The sequence below is a fragment of the Heterocephalus glaber genome, unplaced genomic scaffold (assembly GCF_053883595.1).
Source record: "Heterocephalus glaber isolate CG9 unplaced genomic scaffold, H.glaber_assembly_v1.0 deba00001572, whole genome shotgun sequence".
In the NCBI taxonomy this organism is placed as follows: domain Eukaryota; kingdom Metazoa; phylum Chordata; class Mammalia; order Rodentia; family Bathyergidae; genus Heterocephalus; species Heterocephalus glaber.
In genome coordinates, this window is record NW_028258357.1 from 8,080,014 (window position 1) to 8,103,633 (window position 23,620).

The following is a 23,620-nucleotide window of genomic DNA, read 5'->3' on the forward strand; positions in this document are numbered from 1 at the left end:
AAAATGTAACATGTAGCATCTTATTTGATGATTTGTGATGGGAGACCCTTCCAACTGCATGTGGCCTTCAGTCCTTTCAGATGATCTGTTTCACATGATACTGGAGAGAGGAGGACTTGATGTACATTATTATTCCCTACAAGGCTTCCATTTGGGGGGAGATAGTATAGTATAGCAATTGAGTAAATAACTGTGAACAGGCAGATTGGGATTTGAATGGGCAGGTCTATCTCTGATTATCTGTGGAACCCTGAACACATTATTCAATCCTTATGATCCTCTGTTTCTTCATGTAACATGGGGATATTAATAACACCTTCCAAAGTGGTGATTGTTACTACTAAGGGTGTCCATCATTTGTAAACTTAGTGTAAATGACATATTCAGGGCACGGGCCGGGGATTTACCTCAGTGATTTCACTGCCTGCTGCGCAAGCGTAAGGACCCGAGTTAGATCCCCGGTACCAAAAAAAGCAAAAACAAAACAAAACAATATTCAGGGCATGTTGGCTCCTGTTGTTACTGGGTCCATTCCTTTATTAGCTTCCCTATTCAGAACACACCTCTACATCATCAGTATTGGGCTGAACGTTGAGCTGAACCTTGCTGCCAGCGGGGCTGTCTCCTTTTCTGTAGTTAAGCCTTTCTGCTTGAAGCTCCAGGGCAGTCCTGGCCTCAACCCCATAGCCTGTGTGAAGGTAGGGAGAACATTACAAGTGAGTCATCCAATGTGATCAGAGCAGGTCTGTGCATACACACGGAGGTGGGAGATTGAGTTAGAAGAGGCTGGCATCAGGACTAGTCAAGAGGGCCCTAAGGGCATAATCAGAGATTGTAGGTGCTGGGGAGGAGATTTAAAGGAATAGCTCTGATTATGTGAAGCCAGTTGGCACTAATCTTTATGTGGTAGGTTACTGAGAAGATAGGTAGAGGGTAGGTATAGGCACGTAGAAACGGAGGAGCGATCGAAACTTGATAACTGATGAACTGATAGATATGTTTTCTGAAAGAAGTCAAAAGATTGAGTATGGACTACAAGGATAGAGTAATCCCTGAGAAAATCAGAAAAGTGAACAGATTTGTAGGAAGACTAAGTTTGATTCTGTCTTCAAATGAGATGAACCAGAGCTTTCAGTAGGTTGTGAAGGATGAGCAGGTTGGATTAGCCACATACTCAGCTTTTGTCCAGTGCTCGTTCTGTTATTCTAGATACGAGTTCTGGAACTTTGGCTTAGCACTGTCCTCAGACCTAGGAGATAAGCCCCTCATGCCTCAGAGGCTAGTCATTTTTCAGAATACAGACCTTGTCACAGGCACATTAATGATAGAGGCCATGACCTAGACCCTTCCCCATCTTTGCAGGGAAACATGAGAATGGCTGTATGCATGGGATTTCCAGCAAGGTTTACTCCAGCCAGAGCATATTGGACTTTTAGGGAATCTTCATGCAGCTGGCTCCCCTCGTAAGTCAATGTCTGCCATATTCTCAAGCTGCATCAGCACCCAGAGGACAATAAAGGCTAGAGCTTACCTTTTTGGGAAGCCCTTTCCTAGAGTCTTCAACTAGTTTGTCTTTGTGTGAAGTCCTAAATTGGGTCCCCTGATTCTTGAATCAGTTGTTGGTAAAGAGAATAGAATTTGTTTTTGTGCTTTAGATAAGGTCTCGGAGTGTGGTTCAGGCTAGGCTTGAACTCTCAGCAATCCTCCTGCCTCAGCCGAGTGCTGGGTTTACAGGTGTACACCACATCCAGTGAGAATAAATTATTAAAGCAGATTTTATCCTGTAAAAAAAAATCACAAATACAATATTTTAGCTGTGTGTTTCAAGCAGGAATGAGTTGTTCTACTTTTAATGAGCCTATAGCACAATATCTTTCAAAGCTTGCAATGCCAATGGATTGAACATAAAAATTCATGCAAGTTTTATTATGTTGAACCTTATGAAACTATAAATACTCTCTGCTTTAGGCTTCCAAAAAAAGCAAATTCAAATCATTTATCCTGGTATTTTCTTTGGTCTACGAGACATTACCTACATTTTAAAAACTGATTAATACATTCTTTGTAAACGTTGAGTCACAGAAAGATAATTCTGGCACTAGAAGTGATGAAATCAATGTATGTTCACAAGACCAACCTTAAAACAAGTTTTAAGACAATTTTATTCAGAGGTAATTTCAGAGCACAGATACATTTTTCAGTAAATAGGACATAGCATTGTTCTAGAACTATTGGAGGAAAACAATAAAAAGAGTCCCAAAAATAGGTTTGAAAATTAATAGTAGTTATGGTTACACAATTCTGTGAAAACACCAAAAACCTTCCATTGAATTGTACATTTTAGAAGGTAAATTTTATGGTATATCTATTATATCTCAATAAAGTTTTGTATAGGAAATATTAGCTGCAGAGAATAGAAGAACAAACACAATCTGGACCATTCTGCAGCTCCAAGGAGGAGGTAAAGCTCATACCTGCTAAAGCCTAGACATCTGCCTGATCGCTAGCCAGCCCTTGCAGTATCATCTCTGTAATGACTGCATGTCGCAACTCACACCCTTGCCAAGTCTTGAGAGTAAGAATATATGCAGTATTAATAGTCTCTGGTGTTTCCAGCATGCTGTGTGAATTCTAGAAAGGGATCCCCTGAACATTCCTAAATGGAAACAGAGTGAGAACTGTCTTCATGCTCAATCCCATTTGAGTCTTTGTGAAAAGGCTGTTTTCTCAAATCCCATTGTCCAGTTGGGCTCACAGAGCTGATTATAGGACACAGAATATATGTAGAGAGTTGACTGCTCAGTGGTACTTGTCATTGGCAAGGAGATTATGAATCCCAAACAAAAGGCCAGAAAGTTCAGAAACATCTACATATACACAGATCCATTTTATATACAACATCAGGGTGCCTCCTTTGCATGGACTCCACATGAAGACTCTTTCACCTGTATTCTATACAGCATATTCCCACTGCATTCTACTGAAGTATTTGAGTGAAATTTAACATTGAACACTAAATGTTAGGGTTTTGGAGAGGCCCTAAAAGACCTGTCACAAACAGTAGCTTTTGTTTCCTTGAAGAGAACCTACAATTTCTAATGGGACATTGATAACACTAAGCAATGGGGAAAAGAATTCAGTGTGTTAAATTATACTTACCTTGTTTTCATGGCCTGAGACACTAGGGGATATTATTATTTTCCACTATCATCACACCTAATATTCCCAGTATTTCTTTGCCATTGAATGTTTAAATTGGTCAGAAGCCCTCTTCTTACTAACGACCATTTCTTTTCATCCCCTCAAATACTTTAGTTTGTACTTCCTGCAAATACAGACATGTTAATAATAACTATTCCTATCAATTACCAGTAACATGAGAACTGTTGCAAAAAAGACTTCAAAATCTGTCATTTTCCACAACACACATTACGTGACCCTGACTATAGCTAGAGTCTCAAAGCATGATTTTTAATATATTTTTAAACATCTCCTATTTAAAAGATGGAATCAAAAGTGTAAAGAATTTATTAAGCACCTCAGCATTATGTTTAAATGTCACAGAAAACACAAAGAAAATGAGATTTGTCCTTTAGAGAAATCACACCAGTGAGAAGGCAAGACTGACTAACAAGAGGCAATGTTAGAATGAAAGAATGATTCATTTTAACTATTCACATTCATGGACTATCAGATGGGGAAAAAACAATGTTTTGAATAAAGGGCAGTGTTCCATGTTCCATCACTGACTTGCCTATAATTCTAGAAGGAAAAAAGATATGTCAAAAATCCCTAATAAGCATTTATTTTCTGACATTCCATGCAGCTCCACACCATACAATATGTACTTAAGAGAATCAAAAAGATATAGCCCTTGTGCATGAGTTGCTTATAGCCCAAGTTTAAGTTTTCCAAACTAACAAAAAATCTTTTTTCCCCTACTTGGCATTCAGCAGGAAGTGCCAAAAGAGAAATCTGTTCTTGCAAGAATTTCAACCAGAAACAGAAGCATTTCCATTAAAATATCGCAAATAGGACTGCTCCCCTGAGATTTCTAACCTAATTAGAAAGATGAAAACATCTTTCAGAAATTCCTCTGCTCGTGTGTTTGGAGATGACAAAAAAATCCTTGAACATATTTTCTCCTTACTATCTATGGGACGCAGCCTGTGCCACTTGAGGTACAAGGAGGCTGACAGAAACAAATTCACACGTCATTGAGAGAGAGAGAGACAGACAGAGAGCGAGAGAGGGAGAGAGAGAGAGAGAGAGAGCAGGTGAGAGTAAGAGTCCTGAGCACTGCTTAGCAATTTCCAGGCAATACTTATTTAAAATATTAATGCCTGATTGTTTTATTCCTAAATCACAATGCAGTAAGACCAAGTGGGTAGCCATAGAGCGAATGAATAAAATCAGGATTGTGTGAGACAACAACCTGAAGTTACAGGAAGCAGGGCCACCTTGGAGCCAGTACACATTTTGCTCATAGCTGCCAGCCCTGAACAGACTTCCAAACAGCTAAGCTCAGTTCAGTACATGCCCTGGACAATATGTTCAGTGTGTGTGTGTGTGTGTGTGTGTGTGTACGTGTTATTTTTATAGCATCATATAACATGCACATAGAAAAGCACAGAGAAATATGTTAACATTTTTGATAATTATTTAAGCAAATCGTCCAATCCAGACTAAGAAATAGAATGTAACCAATAGCCAGGACCCTCCAATATGCTTCTATCTTCTAGAAATAATAACTGTCTTACTTGGGTTAATCAAGTTCTTGCTTTTCTTTGCAGTGCTACTGCTGATGTATGAATTCCTAAGCAATGGAATTTGATTTTACCTGTTTTTATTTCTTAGGAACAGAAACAAAATATAGGCATTCTTTCATGTCATGATTCTTTTTTTTTTTTTTTTTTTTTTTGGTACTGGGGATCGAACTTGGGTCCTTGTGCTTGCGCAGCAGGCGGCAAAACCCCTGAGCTAAATCCCCGGCCCTCTGTCATGATTCTTTTGCTCAACCTTAAAATTGTAATAATTTCCCATGATGCTACCTGTAACTGGTGTTCATTCATTTACATTACTGTATAGTATTCCAATTTATTTTTCCATTCCACATAAGTCTGGGGCACCTATACAAACCTTTTTCTAGGGTATATATTTCTGGACGTCGGGTCTTATGGTATATACATCTTCAGCTTTCTTCATTAATACTAAGCTTCATCTCCATGTGATCTTACATTCTAACTTTTGCCAATCTGGTCAGTGTGCCACTGTCATTTCAGTTTTAATTTTCCTAGTTGCTAAGGTGGCTGAGCACATTTTTCGATGCCTAATGATCTCCACCATTAGCAATAATCAAAATCTCCCTGTTGCGACTCTTTTGTATCCCACACTCCTATGCAGCAAGTAGCCTGACCATTTTCCAGTTGATGATGAAACTATCATATCAACTGTGCTTCCATTCCTACTGGTCACTGAAACTGTGTGCAGAGGAGGCAGTGCTTTTTTGTTAAATTCACTGCTTAATGTTATAAAGAAACATTTATTTTAAACCCCAGGCTTTATTTAGCCTTTATGCTAATTGTGGTGAAGATGCACCAGGATAAAAGATGAAACTTGAACTCTCTCCCCAGAAAGGAGCACAGAAAATAAGGATGCGAAATCCATCAATGCAGAGTTATGATAGGAGCTTATTGAATTGGCTTCTATTATGTGAGTGAAATTACGGACTTTGATATTTAGGGTAACAGTAGGATTCTCTATTCTTCTAACTGAAAGAGCTCTAGAATTTCATAGTAAGAAAGATGCAATATGCTATTATATTTCTGATAAAGGCATTCATTAACTATTTGCCTCACGTGCTCCAAATGGTCAAGGCCAAGCATTTTCTGAAATACTCTTTACATGAAATGCTCTATTTTGCAGAAATGTACCCTTCTCTGCATAGTCTTGAGTGGTAGAGCTGACAGCCTTCCTTTGCTTGGTTTTAATCTTTTAATCCTCTTAAGTCATTTGTTTTGTTGTCCTAAGCTACCTGTTTTCATTGTTTTTCTGTTATAAATCAGAAAGAAAATCTTTTCAGCAAGTACTAGGAAGTATTTCTAAAGGGACATATAAATTACTAATTCTGGTAAATATGAACTGAAATACAACTTTGTTTTTATTCCTCTCTCAGATTCCATGAATATGTATTCACCTTCTAGCTCTTTTTCTTTTATGAAAAAAGTATTTCCAAGACTCTACCACAGAATATGTATATTTCTTTAAGTGCGTAAGTACAGAGGATACACATGAATATGAAATTGCCTAAATGCATACTTTCATTAACATCAAAGAAATTGTTCAAAAGCATAAGGATACATCTTCCTTGGCCTTTTAAAAATCTTTTTATTGTTGTGTTTTTCTTTTCAAAATGAATGCCAGGGAAGCACAGATTCAGTATATGGAGGAGCAGTTATTTGTATGAAATGTGATGTACAAGTTAAGAACAGCTAACCAACTGATAGACAGGAAAAAATAAAATAAGTTGTTTAGCTAAGTTGAATACTATATTTCATCAGAAGTTACTTTATTGGAACATTCCCTTAGTCTCTTTAGGAAACATACTAAGGAGGATTAAGTATGTCAACACATTTACATTTTATCAGAGGTGCCTGTGTGGGGAAATTTTCCTAAATGGGTAAATAGGTACTTGTAGATTTCCAGAAAACATTTCTGACAAGGAAGACTTTTCTGTTTTATCTTACAACATAATTAAGATATTCTCTTTGCATTAAAATCCATTTTACATTTATATGAGAGATTATCTGCAACACAATATCCTTAGTACATAGCACAGTGTTAAGAATTTAGTAAACATTCATGCAAGGCATGGTGGTGCATGCCTGGAATCCCAGCACCCATAAATCTGAGGCAGGAGGATTACCACGAGTTTGAGGCCAGCCTAGACTACATAGTAAGGCCCTGCCTCAAAAAACCAAACAATTAAAATTACAATTAAAACAATTTAGTAAACATTTGAATGTTTGTTGAACGAATACCTGCAACTTTTTTGCAGCTTATAATTTACCTCACTTTAAAGATTTAGTTTGCAGGCTGGGGATTTACCTCCGTAGTGCCACTGCCTGCCTCACAAGCACAAGGTCTTGAGTTCAATCCCTGGTACCAAAAACAAAAATCTCATCAATAAATTATGAAAATAAAATTCAAACTGTCTCTCTTATTTGAGGGCAAAGAAAAAAATCTTTAACATTAAGGGGAAGAAAACTTCATCATCCCTGCTCTAGATATGAGGTGTTATATCAGAAAGAACACAGATGTGCTATTAGCACCACACATACATCGTCAACAAATACTGAAACCTATGTCGAGTACAATGTCCAAAAGAAGCAAAATAGAAAAAGGAAAAACACAGCCCTTTCAATCTTACTTTTGCTCCAGGGTGCTCCAATTAGCCTGGTATTCATATTTCACTTTTACCATTTATATAACTTTTTACATATTGTTCAACATGTCAAAACATTAATTTTTCTGACTGTTAAAATTAGATTTTTTTTTCTTTTTTGGTTTTCATTTGTTTGTTTGTTTGTTTTTAGGTAACAAGGATTGAGCTCAGACTTTTCACTTGCAAGGCAGGCACGGTGCCACTGAGCTAAATCCCTGGCTTCTTTTTGGTTTTTTGAGGCAGAATCTTGTTATGTAGTCCAGGGTTCCCTCACACTCATGATCCTCCTGTCTCAGCCTCCCAAGTGTTGGGATTGTACAGACCACCACACAAATTTAGGAATTTTCAAACTATTTCTCAAGAGTTCCCCAGAAGGATAGAACGCAGTGATGCTCGTACAGTAAGTGACTCCTGGTGGGCGCTCCTGCGGATTAGGTTTTCTCCTCACCCCACCTTCACAGGCAAGCAACCCCTACTCCCAGTAAGACATGGAAAAAGTCAGGAAATTTACATATTCATTACACAATTTATTTTTCTGAGAGTCCCCTTAAATCAAGGATAGGTATCATAATCTATAATTTTGGATATAAGAACTGAATTTATAGTACCAAATCTGTTACCTATATATTCTACATTTGGATTGCTACATTACCCATAATGACTTCTTTATCACTGTCACTGTTGGAAGGGAAACCAAAAAATAGCCACAGAATCCGGGTTAGAGAGAGAGAGAGAGAGAGAGTGAGAGAGGAGGGAGGCTGAAGAAGGAAAAGTGAAATAGAAATGAGAGATGAAAAAGCAATTAATGCTTCATATCAATACTATACAACTTATGGGACAAATAATGCAAAAGAATTTAGCCCAGCTAAAAATCACTGAAGTCAGCATAAAAAGGTTGAGTAATTATCTCTTCTATTAGTTAGCCTGATTTATTCAGCAATACTTTTATTGTTTTTACTATTGAGTTAACACAAATGTTAGTGGACACAATTCATCTCTTTAGCTTGACACGATTAATGGAAAAATACAGAAAGGAAGTGAATGACAAGGGACACAATGGCAAATTGGATAAAATATTTATCAAATATAGAAAATATTACCATGCATAATACATAAGGAATTGAAGTAAGAAGAGGATAATCCAAAAGAACCAGGAAAAACTTGAACAACAAATTCACAGAGGAATTCCCTATGTTGAATGATATTAAAATCTCACTAATAGTCAGGCTTGGTGGGATATACTTGTAATCTCAGCACCTGGGAGACTGAGTCAGGAGGATGGTTGTGAATTCAGGGCAGCCTAGACTATATAGCAAGGCTCTGTCTCAAAAACCATAAATAAATACATAAAATCTTACCAATAATTAAAGAAATACAATTTAAACCAGTATGATAATAAATTCACCCCTATTAGATTAATAACAAACAGGTCATTGTTCCAAAGAATGAGAGACTCACCAGTCTGGTCCAAAATCTCAAACCTAGGTCCTTAAAAGCCAGGCTTTTCCTATGAGACTTGTTAATACAAATTGCAAATTTTTACTTAATTAAAAACCAAAAAGAGGGCTGGAGATTTAGCTCAGTGTTTTCGCCCCCTGCTGCGCAAGCACAAGGACCCGAGTTCGATCCCCAGCACCAAAAAAAAACCCCAAAAAGACTCTAGAGTTTGATCTACACGTGAAGAAAAAAACTCTGAAACATGAATATACAATTACATATTGCTTGACAAATCTTTAGTGAACCAAGCATTTTTTAAAAAGAGTAACAAGGGACATAAAAAGGCTGAAAAGGCAGTCTTCTCAATGAGATGCGTGCAATGGTAGTAACAGAATTTGAGAAAGTAAATGTAGCCAGTTTGTGTTGTGTATCTGTAATCCATTTCTGACCTGGAACCATGGTGAGGAATGGACCAGTACCTACAACTACTTCCCACCATACCTACTCCCCATCCAACATCCTCCAACGCACACACAGACATGTGCACAGGTGTGTTCACACAGACCAGATCCAAAACCAGAGCTCAGGTCCCACAAGCCAGAGTCTTTTGCATCAAAGAGTGGCGGATCATCCAGTTAAAGAGGGAAACACGCGCCCAAAGAGCCAGGGAACTCCCATGTAGAGGACGAAAAGAAGTGAAATAATAAAGTTCAGTTCTTGCATCATCTGATGACATTTTAATACCATAAATTGGTCTGTGAAATAAACATTTTTCAGTAGTAAAAGTATTGTTTTACATTATACCCAAATTTCTAAAGGGTCATGTGAGAACATTAACATGAGGTCAATCAAGCAGGGAGCATTAATGAGACATTTTGATTAAAACTTAAATATTTAGAAACATTGTTTGTATTTATAATTAATATGCTCCCTTCTTTTTCATGAAACAACATACACGCTTCTCAATTTATTTCCCTACATTTGAAAAGATACAAGCTCTAAAAATACTGCGCTTTTAGCCTATCTCTACTGTAAGATAAACATTCTGACCTTGATCATAGATGGCAACTCGCTCCCAATGTTAAGCAGGAAATACAGAATGGTGAGACCTCTGTCAAATTCTACAGTTCATGGCCCTTGGAAATGGGGTGGGAGGACCACACCCAGCTCCAGCCCCACAAGGCCACACAGAAATTACAGGCATGGTGACCATAACTCTCTTCATTTTTCAAGACAGACCACAAACCAAATTTTTGCTGCAGTTTGACAATAAAGCTACATTTTTTAAAAAACACTACAGAAATAAACAAACCACATCTGATGGCCGGACATGAACTGTGTACTCCTATTTGGCTCCCCAATAACATTTACCCTAACATAATTTCATGGAGGTAGGAGGAGGTAGGGTGAACAAATCAACTTCATAATGTTAATAGGTAGAGAAAAAGTAGAAAGAATATTAAATTCAATTTTTCCAATATTAGAGTTCACATGCTTTCTGGCTCCTTTTCAATCTCTAATTTGGAATTCTTGTAACTTCACCTCTTTATCAGATCAATCATGATGAAGTTCATAAATTTATTATAGGCTATCAACTTTAATTGCTTACTTGATAGAAGTTGTTTTGAATTCAAGTAAAGTGTTGTAGATCAGGCTGACTGTGAATTTGCTATTTCCTGTCTCAGCCAGCAGTGACTTTTGTAGTCACTATCCAAAGCTCATCTTCATGGACATTTCACTGCCAGCACTCTCTTTTTGTAACTCCTCCATTAATATTTGGTTGGATTTAAGTGAAACTTGATAGTCAATTTATCTTTTCTAAACTTCAGTTGGTCCAATAGTTACCTATGACTACTAAAAGAGTGATTCTAACAAGAAGTTATTCCTCATCACTGGCCAACTGATTTTTTAAAATTCAAAGTATCTGAAATCGATGACCTGCTACCAAGTTTAATAGCAAGATTCCTGACACCCCACTAAGAATGAAGTTTCTTCTCTTAATAATGACACCACGTCTCTTCCATGGTGAAATAGGAAGGGTTTCAAAGACTCAGCTTTGTGAAACACACACAAAGACAAGTGGACACCAGAAAACAAAGTAAGATCACAAACTTCTCTATTTCTGAGAAGCGGAAATGCTGAGAAATGGAAGTTAAGGGCTATGTTCTGCAGAGAGGACCTTCAACTCTCTGACATTCTAAGTTAATGTTAGCTTTTTGATATTGGTGAAAAATGTATTATGTCCCAGTATAGCAAAGTCTGTTATATTCCCTAAAATGGAGAGAGAGGGAGTGTTAGAGACAGAGGAGAAATAGAGGTGAACAAACCAAACGGAAGCAATCAATAGAATGTTAATGGATGTGTTTAGCCTTGGCAGGAACTTAATGCTTTATATCTCCTTTTATAATCAAGTTTGGATTCATTGAAACCAAAATTAGTTTCTGTTTCCTGAGCCACTGAAAGTGGAGGAGATGGCTGAAAATGTCCTTCTGGTTAGAGTGATTGCAGTGATAGGCAGGAAGCAAGACAGGCTCCCACACTCAGCTGGCCTGGAGCTCAGTTTAACACACGTTCTGCAGAAAATGGCAACATTCAGGACTAAGTGAACCCAACCCCAAAGCAGTAACATTACCTTCCTCCACTAAATGAAAATAAACAGGAGGATGGCTAAGCTCCAAAAGAGTGAGCTGCTGCTAGGCATTATGGTCTTCATGCTTCTTTTGGAAGAAATGAGGTTTAATCCAAAGCCTACATGTGCCTTTTCAAGAATTTGCTCATCTGTCTAAGCACTTCTGTCTTCACAGGTCCTTGGATACATTTAGCAGACATATGGTTTCTAGAAACCATCTTGTCCTTTTCTATTGGTCACTGGAAATTTCTGAGATGGTCATTGGAAATTTCTATTTCGAGGAGATTCTGTCACCTTGTATTAATCACTGGGTAAGGAACACTTAATTACAGAACATCACTTTCTATTGGGAAGCATGATTGAAACAGCATAAAATTGGTAGACCTTCAGATCCTATATGGGTTCGTTATGGCCTTATCCTTAGCCCAAAGCAGTGAACAACTTACAGATTCCAAGTATTCGTGTCCACAAGCAAGCACGCTCCATTCTGTTTATTTGTTTTTCTAATAGAAGAGCCATTGTACTTTGGCCTCTGCCTCTTTAATAACACACCACAAAGAGGGGGCCAGAACCTGCACTCTGTCCGGACTTCTACCAGTTGACCCTGCTTTATTTCCTGTCCTTATAATATCTTTCATTTCCATGACAATCATTTACCATTCCCTTCTAAGACAGCTTCTTCATTTCTATCTTGATTAAAGAAAAATATAACACACGTAAATGTAGTAATATGTAAGATCCTCAAGGAACTTGAAATCCAGCATCAAGAAAACATAGAATTGACCAAAAAAACCTCACATCTCATTGTACTGGAGGGGAAACGATCTCTTGTTTAACATCTTATTAAAGAAGCAAATAGAAAAACAAAGAAACAAGTGCTCTTCTCTCTCTGAAATGCCTTTATCCTTCACAAATAATGCTATTCAATATGTGGTGATACATATGTTAATTACACAAGGAGAGGTTAGCAAGCTTGCTCATCCTTTCCCAATAATCTATTACATCTAAAATACTTAGAAGTTAGAGGAAGAAAAAAACAATTCTCATTTATTAAGTTACATACAAATAGAATATAATTATGAATGAGTTTTAAAGAAACAAATACAATAATAGTACAGTCAATCGAAACTAAATTAATCCTCTGTCTCCTCAAAAGACACAATATAGCAATAACAGGATTAGCCTGCAACCTAAGTCTCATTCAGTTTTACCATCTAGACTGCCTTGAATGAAAATTATACAACCGCTCAGATCTGCTGAAAAGCATCGCAACAGAGATAGCAAACCGTTAAGCAGATTTCTGGATTTGAGATTTTACATTTGAGTGGTACTTGAATGCTTTCAATTCTGCTCATGTACACCACAATGTTTGGAAGAAGATTTAGTTGATCTATGTGCTGCCCAAGGCCTGTAGACTCCTAACATCTGCTATATTTATTGGTTGAGAACAGATCTGGGCAAATTCAGCTCTGTGAAATTCAACAATATTCGAGTCCAGGAAGTCCTTATTGTGTGAGTGTGCATTATACCCATTGTGTTAGTTGGCTTGTAATACTGTGACAAAATAATAACTAAGATAATAAACTTAGAAGGAAAGGTTTATTTTAGCTCACAGTTTCAGAGGTTTAAGTTTATTGTCACTTAGCCTTGTGGCTTTGGCACAGGACATCATGGTAGGAACATATGATAGAGGAGCCCTGTATATCTCATGGCAGCCAGGAAGGGGGGAGAGAGGAAGAAGAAGGAGGAGAGGGAGGAAGAGGAGGAAGAGGAAGGGAGAAAGGGAGGGAGGGAGGTCACTGGGTCAAGAGCACACTCCCACTGACCTAACTTCCTACCATTTGGACCCACCTCCCAGTAACATCACAGGCTAAGGAACCAGCCTTTAACTCGATGGCCCTCAGGGCACATTCAAGATCCAAACAGTAGAACCACCCACCCTACAACTGCATGGTGGCTTAGGGAAGTCAAGTCATCACAATATAAGAATATTCTCAAAGGGGCTGATTGATCTGTTTTAATGCTAGTCATCATCGCTCCCATTTCACAACACTAGCTTGTATCTCCACATATTTCATCCTATCAACTTTGGTTAATGGTATGGCTGCTGTAGACATTAGATCAAACAATTTAAATGTAAATATATCACCAAGCAAAACGGCAAATATTGCAAAAGATTTCCTAAGGTTGATGAAAGTGATGTTGGAAAGCTTCTTGGATCTCCTCTCTCTCTCTCTCTCTCTCTCTCTCTCTCCTCCCCCCCATAGGAACTAATAGAAATGGATCAAGATGAGTAAATTAGTGAGTAGGAAATCAGCAAGGATGCCGGTGTGATAGACATAGCAAAAAAACCCAAAAAAGAAATATTTGAATTAAAAGGACTAAAAGAAGCCCTTAGGAAAATTGACAAAATCCCTAATTCAAAAATTAGGCTTGTTATGATAAAATTATGAAAGTCATACATAAATTTAAATTTCAGTATTTACATCATATGATTTCATCAGGAAAATTAGGCCAAAAAAAGATGATCAGCACTGGATTCAGGTGTTTATTTTCACAAAGTGCTAAATATAGAAAAATAACCTGAATTTATTTACATGTAAGAATAAACATGTTATCATCCTGAATGTTAGTTGCCCTTTGAACATGAGACCCAGCCACAGTTCTTTTATTTTTAAAATATTGTAGGTGGATTAATTTACAGGAACTTTTAGAACTGGGAGATGAGAATATATTTAAATTTCCCTTGGATAATGAAAAACCATTCAATGTTCCAGCTGTGATCCTTGCCCCAGAGAAAGTTCTAGAATCCTAACAGGCTGTATCACCTGTCAGGCAAGTCAGAGATGAGTTCTCTGACATCAGCAGGCTTCATGTATATCCTGTACACACATAACCATGTTCAATCAGCTTAGTGCTGATGGGAGGCTTTTATTCCTTATTGTAAAGGAGGCATTTCCTGTGATTAAAAGGAAGGGCTTAGAACTCTACATTCATTTTCCCAGGACTAATCAAAGAACAGGCATCAAAGAAAAAACAAAGCCTCTAAGTGCTAAATGCTAGGCCACATGCTTCAAGAGACTCAGGATGCTTAGTGGAAGAGGTCAACTTGGATACTCTGAGGTGAATGAAATCCCAAGAGGATCCTGCCCCAAATCAGTCTCACAAAGACAGAGAAATGCTGCCTGCCAACCACGGCAAAGTTGCCGGAGCTTTATTGGAAAATCACTGCTCTGTCTGTCATAAGGTAGGAAGCCCTTGATGGGAAACTGTTTGGTCTCATCCTTTTCCTTCCGAGGAGGTCACCCTGTATGGTATCAGGGGCCTTGATGTTTTGGAGATGCACAGGTCAAGCTTCAAATCCTACCTTGGTATTTATAAGCCGTGTGAATTGGACATGTTCCCTAATTCTTTCAAAGCCCCAGTTTCAATCTCTGTGATACAGAAATAGTAAAAGCTGCCTCTGAAGTTGCCAAAAGACTACAAGTAAAGCAATGCCCCCCCAAGTGCCCAATCAGGTGCAGTTTTCATAGTAGGCACACAGTAAAAAACAAAACAAAAAAAATTAGTTACCATCACTTCCTCTATGCCAAAGAAAGACAATGGGGAAGCATAACTCTTCTGGCACCTGCTGGGAAAGGAGGAACCGAAAAGGGATAAAGTGAATGTAAGAGGAAATGAAGAGGGTGACCCAGACTAACTTGGCCAGCACAACCCCCACGCTTCCACTTCACCAGGGCTGGCCTTAATGTCACATGGCTATGAGGGAGAAGATATCTGTGTGTTAGACACAAATACAAATTCAGTGCATCTGACCCGAACACTGAGCAAAGCTGCCCAGAGCAGATAATAGAATCACCCCGATCTAATCACAGACCTCAAATTCGGTCACTTCCAGGTGAGAGGTTCTGCTATCATGAGGAGGAGGCCTGCTCTGGCCTCCACATGACAGTTGTTAATGGTTCTCTGTTACAGTCAAATATGATTTTCCTATGAATGAGGGGTTTTTTTTCCCCCTCTGAGATGGTATATGAAAGGAGCTTTCTGCTAGCACTTTGAGAAAGAGATATTTGACCCAAAACCACTCCATGTTCATAAAGGTCTTCATTTTCAGGGTTTGAGCACCTTCATGTACAATCAGTCACCAAATATTTATTAAGCTTGAAAATATTTGCTGTGTCAGGCACTGTGGGTGACAGAGAAGAGGTCGAGTATGTGCATTCCACTTTCAAGGAACCTGCAACCAGCCAAGCTGCACAAGTCCTACCTGTATGAAAATAACTAACCAAGGAAAAAGAACAAAACTAATCTATGTTAAGGGATGGTATACAAGGATGCCCCCTGCCTCAGAGAGTTGTCCTGAAGCTCAGATACAAGGGTACACAGGAAGCTCCCAGCATGGACACGTGTTCTTCACAAACTAATTCTTCCCTCCCACTAGAGAGGAACAAGGTCAAAGCTGCAGCAGCAGGGAGTCACAAGGAGGTGATCAACTGCAAATGCTCCTGAGAGATTGTGACAAAAAGGAAGTCAGTACTGACCTTTTAGAAAACTGTTTCTCATGTGTGATAGAGATCAAAGCCATTTAACTGCAATGAGTTAGAAAGAAAAGCACCTCTACTGAGTGCTAAGCACACATGTGAGAGACTTGGAGGGAGGAGGAAGAGTGGAAAACATAAGGTCTCATGAAGGTCATTTTGCTTATTTTTTAAGTCTCAGCTTAAAGAGCTGATTTCTCTACAAAGCAGGAGCAGGGAAGGAATTAGAATATTCTAGAACCTACAGCAGCTGTAAGAGGAAATCAACAATGTCATGGCTTATTCTTTTTTTTTTTTTTTTTTTTTTGGACCAGGGATCGAACACGGGACCTTGCACTTGCCAGGCAGGCACCAGAACCACTGAGCTAAATGCCCAGCCCCAGTCATGGCATATTCTTATGTCTCCAGGGAACTCAATTATAGGTGGAATCAATTCTGCTTTTCCTTTTAAATCAAACTAGTTAGAAACAAGCAAATAAATAAATAAAATAACTTTCCTAAACTTTTAAAAAAACAACAAGTAGCTTTGTTTATTTCATCACAATTCTATAAAACAGAATAAAACAGAAGAGTGGCTGTTCAGTTCTATCCCGAAGAGTTCAGATATTTTTGCCTAAGTTCTCACTAATCCGTACTGAGAGTATAAAGAGTTTATACTTCAAATCAATAAATTTTGACTTATTATACTGGTTTGTTGTAGGCCTCAGATCACTGAGTAAATATTTTAGAAAATATTAAAATGTTCATAAGCTGTTGCCCTCAGGAGATTTTAACACAATAGAGACAACAGAAAATGTAGCAATACATATAAAGGCCACTGTGACCAATGTAATAAAGCCCTAAAAGTATTCACTAATGAAGCAAAGAGAAAGCCCCGCTGGACTGAGAGAGTTTAGCAGTTTTCCTAGAGGAAAAGTGGTCTAAGTTGGGCATTGAAGAAAGCAGAAACTTTTCCAAACCAAGGGGCGTGAGAACTGGAGGAGGTGCAGGCAGGTGTTACTGCTTCTGAATCCAGGCAGGAGGAGCTAATGAGTAAAATCAAGGGGAAAGAGGTCAACGCCAAACAAGAAACCCCGACATCCCAAGAGGACAGTCAGTTATCTACTGTACCAAAACGGACTTCACTGGCCCAAACGCCCAACTGGAAGATGTGTACTTCTGGGCTCTCCTACCTAATTCGTTATCGGATTATCTCTCATGCTTCGTTTCCTAACTTCAGTATTATACCCCAAGGGCCCATCTTTTTCCCATCGGACTCTTACTGAAGAAAGAGGAAATAACTCATCCAGTGGTGGGGATTTCTTAGTAGGATTTTGAAGAAAGATGTTGGGGGTGGCTGACTCAGTCAAAACGTTTCCTTGTTCTCTTGCTGTGTTTGTCAGATACTGCTGTTGAGCAACACTGGTGAGTGTCCCCAACATGCAGCCTCATCTGATTTATCTTCCGTTACTCACTCAAACTCAGCCTTTTGCCTCTTTTTTCCCTCTGGCTCATTTAGAGTTTCACAACCTCTTACCTTTAATTGCTGAATAAGTATAAAACATTTGTGCGTCTAGCCTCATATACCATAGTCTCCAAGAAAATGTCAGAGGGCGGTTGGCTGCTCCATATGCTTCCGTATTTTGCTTTGCCATTGTTTAATTTTAAAAGATAATTTAAAAATTACCTTGCCATTTTTTCACAGATGTACATTCAAAGCAATAGATTTCTGAGGCTGTATTTTTCAGCAAGTCCCTGCCTTTGTGAAATGTGGCTGACTCAAACAAACATTCTTAAAAACTTCACCGAGTTCAGAGTGCCAGTCTCTTCCAGAAATTCATTAAAATTTTTCACTCCAATAAACCACAGAGGCAAGCACAGGTGATGGATTCTTTGGGCCTAATGGGATCCTCAAACTGACATTGAGTCACTCAGATAGAGGAAATTAGCTTTGCAGATGAAAAGCTTTTAGTGTCCCAGAGTCAGGGCCACCTCGCTTGCTCCTCTGCTCAGCCAGCACAGGAAAGGGCCTTTATATTTTACCCTAACCAACCTGACTTCTCTTTTTTTCCACTGTGTTTGCAATACATAATAACTGCAATCATCTTGACGACTTGGTACATTTCATATCTTGATCATCTTACTCCCACTTCCCCCCCTGCAATCTTCTTTCCATCTCCACGAAGTCTACTTCTCTGTTTCTTATCATTTGTCTTTTATTTTACTCTTTAAATTATTTACAGATTGAGTTTCTCGTATAAGAGAAACCATGCAGTATTTAGTCTTCTGTCTGATTCTGACTTTTCTTAGATTATCCAAGAAAACTCCCTCTCTGCTCTTTTAGTCTCTCTTCTCTGCATTTATCTCAATATAAATAAACATGGTTTAGCTTTTTTTTTTTTTTTTTTTTTTTGGTACTGGGGATCGAACTCAGGTCCTTGCGCTTGCAGGGCAGGTGGCGAAACCACTGAGCTAAATCCCCGGCCCCTGGTTTGGCTTTTGATAGAGGGTTCTAGAGCACAATTCTAGATCTGATTATTGAATAAATAGTTTGAGTTTAGTGAAAAATATGACTATGCTAAAAACAGCTAAATAAAACAAGTTTTAACGAACAAAAGCAAAGAAGTGTGTTGAGACTTTCAACAGTCTATGTATAACTTTTATAGCTCCTGCCACTGCCTACCTGTGTATGGAACAGCAAGCATTTTAAAAACATTTACTCTCTGGAGCAACAAGCATTTTTAAAACATCCACTTGAGCTAGGAAGGACTGTCAGTGCATTACAAAGTTTCTTGGACCTGCCTCTATTTCCCTGGATACATTTTCTACTCTGCCTATTATCTTTCTGTTAAATATCTTGTTAAATATCTTCTCTCTGGTAAAAATCTTCCAATATCTTCACAAATACTGAAAAGGGTCAAATGCTGGTAAGTCACTTGTTGGTGGCCAACATACAAAGGAAGCACCTGCTGTGTGGTTCCTGTCCAAGGCCATCTTCCTAGTACCCCAGTCTGTTGCTATATCCACAAATCCTTCAGTATCTCCTGAGGCTTACTAGGGGCTCAGTAACTATTTGCTGGATGTTGACTGAATTAACAAATAAAAAGATTTCTTTGTTCATAAAATGGTCTCTTAACCATACCTTGTCCCACATCAACCTTGTCGTAACCACTGGTCTCTGTTGTCTCTGAATCCCTGCTATTTATTTCTCATGCCTTCCCCAAGGGTTTCTTAACTTTTCAGTCACAGCCTGGATTTGGTCCACAGGCACCACCCAGACTAGCAACTTTTATGACTATTTCAGAATCAGACTGTTTATTAAAATGGCTTTAGACCTTCCTTATGTGGCTTCCCTATGGTTCTCATAGTACAAAATTCCAGAGCTACAGCAATAGGAGATCATGTAGAGCACAATGATATAAAAGAGTGACAGTTTGGGGCCCGAGGATACTAAATGTGATACCCACCCTTCACGCTGTGTCTCTTGGAGCTCTTCTCCTTGTACAATGCCCTCTTCTTGAAGGTGGGCTTGACTTGGTGCTCATTTCTAACAAACCGAATACAGCAGAAGTTTCAAGATGTCACACTCAGCTTTAGTTACAAAAGTCCACACCCTCTCCCTTCCTCAGACCACCTGTTTAAGGAAAACGGCTCTCTTATGGAGCTGCCTCACTGAGGTTCCAAGTGACAGCCAATGAGAAGCTGAGATCTGCCCACCACCACCTGTGCGCTTGGAAACAGCTTCGGCTGTTCCAGCCAAGCCATGCAAAGACTGCAGACCTGGTCTGCAGTTTGACTGTAACCTCCCAAGACACCTTGAGGCAAAATCTCCCAGGTACAGGAGCCTATATCCCTGACCCACAGAAACTGCTAGGTAATAAATACTTATTGCTTTAAACTGTCAGATTTGTTATTATTTGTTCCACTACAAGAATAGGTTAAGCTAGGGCTGACCAAAGGGCCTGATAGTAACCATTTTTTGATTCTTCAGGGCACATGATGTCTATTGCACTCTTCTGTCATTACAGCTCAAAAGCAAGCAGAGGCAATGTGCAAATGACATGACTATATTCTTTGAAAACTTTTATGAAAACAATCAGCCAGCTTTCAGGGTGCAATATGCCAACACTTTCCGAAAGCCAGTATATTTGAATGTTTTGTTGTCCTACTGTTATCTCACCATGAGGAAAATTAGCCACTTCCGATTATAAAGCTTCTTTTCCAGTGAGCAGAGGATACCCCTCCCACTATTCCTCAGAGCCTTCACACAGAGTTTTATCCCCAGCCATTTATGTTTTACTTTGAGACATGGTTTCACTATGACCCCCAAATTGCTCAGACTGGATTCAAAAATGCAATCCTCCTCCACCTCTCAGAGTACTGGGATTATATGCAGGTGCCACCATGCATGCCTAATCCCTATTAATTTTTAATTAACATTAAAAAGTGAAGGTGATGTCCTGAGGAAAGGAAAGGAAAGTGTAGGAAAAATTCCCTCCAGGGTTAAACAAGAGATGAAAATGTAGCCTTTTTTTATCCAAGATAGTTTAGGAAGAGAATAAAGAAAAGTCAAATGAGTACGTCAAATGCCTGGTTCTATACATCCTAGGTGGACACTGTATACCCAGATGGTAGGAAATGCTTTCAATACAACTAAATAGGGGCAGGAATCTAAGAAAATAAGAACAGGAATTCAAGAACTTTAGCACCTCTTCCCCAATTGTCTGGCATTAGTGGAAGAAACCCTGAGGCATTTCAGACAAAATGCCACAAAACTGATAGTAAACGTTTGTTAGATGAGCCTTAAAAAAAAAAGTTTATGGACTCTCATGGTTGAGGCAGAGCATGCAGAAGATACTAAAGCTTCCACATGGACTCCAGAGGTTGTAGAAGTTCTAGGTGACTACCAGACCAGCAGAGTTCAAGCCTGATTAAGAACTGAGCCCCCCTGATTGCACGCAATGGCATGGTCTAGATTAAGAAACAAGGGACAGACTAGATGTTTACTTCTTTTTCCTCTCTGGAAGGAGTCTCGCCTACTTCCTATTTTCCTTTTCCCCAAATCATCACAGGGCATGCTCAAAAGTCAGGCAGGATCAGCTACAACACTAACATATTTAGCAGAGGCCACCAAGCAAAGACAAAGGGACACAGATCCACAACTAAAGGATGCTCATGAATAAATCTACTTTCCCACACTGCCAGGAAAGCATAAATCCCACTCTGCTCTCTTTGCCTGGGAGCCGTCTCTGGAAGAACAGAGGAAGGGAGAGAAAAACTGGGAAAGCTATGTTCTAGCCAAATGTACCTGAGCAACCTCAACCCAACTCAGAAAGGATTGAAATACTTATTATACTCCCTAAGTCTGCATTGTTTTCTCTGATAGCTATAAGTATAAAGGCTTGGGAGAAAGTGTGTTTCAGGTATTGTATTAGTTTTCTGCTATAGCCAAAACAATTACTACAAATAGAGTGACTTAAAATAATACAGATTCATTATCTTACAGTTCAATACATCCGAAATCCATCATGGATCTCACCATGCTAAAATCATCAGTGCTGTTTCTTGTCTGGAGGCCCTAAAGGAGAAAGCTTTTCTTTTCTTTCTGTAGCTTCCACGGCTTCCTTCTTTCACCCCTGAAGCCAGCAATGCAGCATTGATCATGCTCCAATGCCACATCTCTTTCTCTAACCCAGCCTCAAGTCCCTCCACTTCTGAGGATCAATGTGATTAGACTGAGCCTGCCTGGAATGTAGGGTAACCCATTCAGAGGTTCCCAGCATGAGGACAGGAATACTTCTGTGGGGGGAGGAAGAGAGTACTGAGTCTACCAGAGCTATGGAAAATAAAGAGGCTGCATTTCAGTTCACTTTGTAAATTCAGTTCATTTGAGCAAATTTGAAACTGTAATGACAGTAAATAACATTTAAGTATAATTTATATTCTGTACACTTTGCAATTTATAAGCCTTCTAAATATAGACCACCTTTTACCTGAGTAGCTACTTCCTTTAACCTAAATAACTTTGAATTAAAATGCACAGGCTATGTCGACTTGAAGCAGCAGCATCACCAAAGAAAAATTCAAGGGCTTTCACAGATATACAACTAACCAAAGCACATTTCCGTGTAGAATTCCAACCAGAATGGTTTGAAGTAAATGGTAAATGGAACCTGCCACACATTAAAAAGACTATTTAGTGAAAGGCTCTTACAACTTCTGGAGGTTAAGTATGGTGACACACACCTCTAATCCTACCAATCTGGGAGGCTGAGTCAGGACAGTAGGTTCAAAGCCAGTGTGAGCAATTTGGCAACATAACAAGACCTTGTCTCAAAATAAAAAATATAAAAGAAGGCCCTGAATTGAATCTACAGTGTCAAAGTGAAAAAACCAAAACAAAAACCTCCCTGGATCTCTGGTTTACTTCAATTAGAACCTAACCAATATGCTCCATCATTAAAGTAGAAGGCATTTTTAATTGCTTAATGTCTTTAATCATGAAATTTTTATTTGAAAGTCTTATCAAATTAACAACAAAATGTTTTAAATTATCATACTGTAAATAAACTAATAGCACAATTGTTATTAAGATTCACAGATTTGTAACAGTTGAGAATTTTGTGTTAATTTTGCTTTGTTGGAATGCTTGTGCTGGGGGAGTTTGTTTTTATTTTTGTAGTTTTCAGATGAAGTCTGTTCTCAAAATTGAAGCTGTGCTCTGAGAATTATCACTGTTATTCAAGCCATATCTTTTTACTAAAATCATTAGGAAAGATATTCAATAATCAGTCCTTTAATTCAGTAAAAACACACCCATGCTGTATAAGTCTGCCTTATCTCAAATGAATATATAAATGTAGGTTTATCACAAGGTAGGCCAGGTCTAGAAAATCAGATTCCAGACATAAAGAGAAAAGCAACATATCCAACAGTGAATAATAGCTAAAAACTCCTTTGAAAAATTATATTTGAGGGGTTTACATTGGTGAGGTTATCATTGATAGCCTAAACTTTGATACAGTTGTACTTGTCTCCGGCCTTAGAGCTGCTGAAAATAAGTCAAGTTCATTTAAAAATATTAACCTTAATACAGTTGCATGAAAGCCTAAATCCAAAGTCTTTTTGAACACTAAGGAGCATTTCTGTCAGTCTTTTTCCAAAGCATTGGTTCCAGGCAAGCTTCTACCTACTCTACAGAAATTACTCACTCTTCAGAAACACTCTCAAAGGGAGAGAAAGGATTAAAACATTACACTTTTAAATTATTACTCACATTTCTGCAGATTTGCATCCTAGTCCCTTCAGTCACTCAAAGAGATGCAGAGAACAACGCACTCACATCACTGGATAAAAATATCCACATAGGAGCAAGACAGAAACACTGCGTGGATGTTTGTTGTATATAAGACATTCTCAAGTGGCTTATCCAAACATGGACACAATAAAAGAGAAAAGTTATCAATAAACGCAAGAAATGTAAAATTGAATGTCATGGATAGGTCAACGAAGGAGAAAAAAGGACAGCTCTGTACAAGAAGGCAGCATTCGAACTGAGTTATAGATTCAAGTCATTGTAGTGCTTTAGGAAAA

The 23,620-nt window shown here is 38.6% G+C and overlaps 1 long non-coding RNA gene across 2 annotated transcripts; it reads right to left on the minus strand.

Moving 5' to 3' along the window:
• Positions 1-208: 208 nt before the first annotated feature.
• LOC101698588 (uncharacterized) lies at positions 209-23,620 on the minus strand. 2 transcript variants are annotated; one of them, XR_002394891.2, is made up of 3 exons: positions 23,304-23,620; positions 1,532-1,781; positions 209-688 (listed from the first exon to the last, which is right to left on the minus strand). It is a non-coding gene; the product is annotated as an uncharacterized LOC101698588 (long non-coding RNA). The 2 variants fall into 2 exon arrangements; XR_015443671.1 differs by lacking the exon at positions 23,304-23,620 and adding an exon at positions 11,957-12,030 and having other exon boundaries at positions 210-688.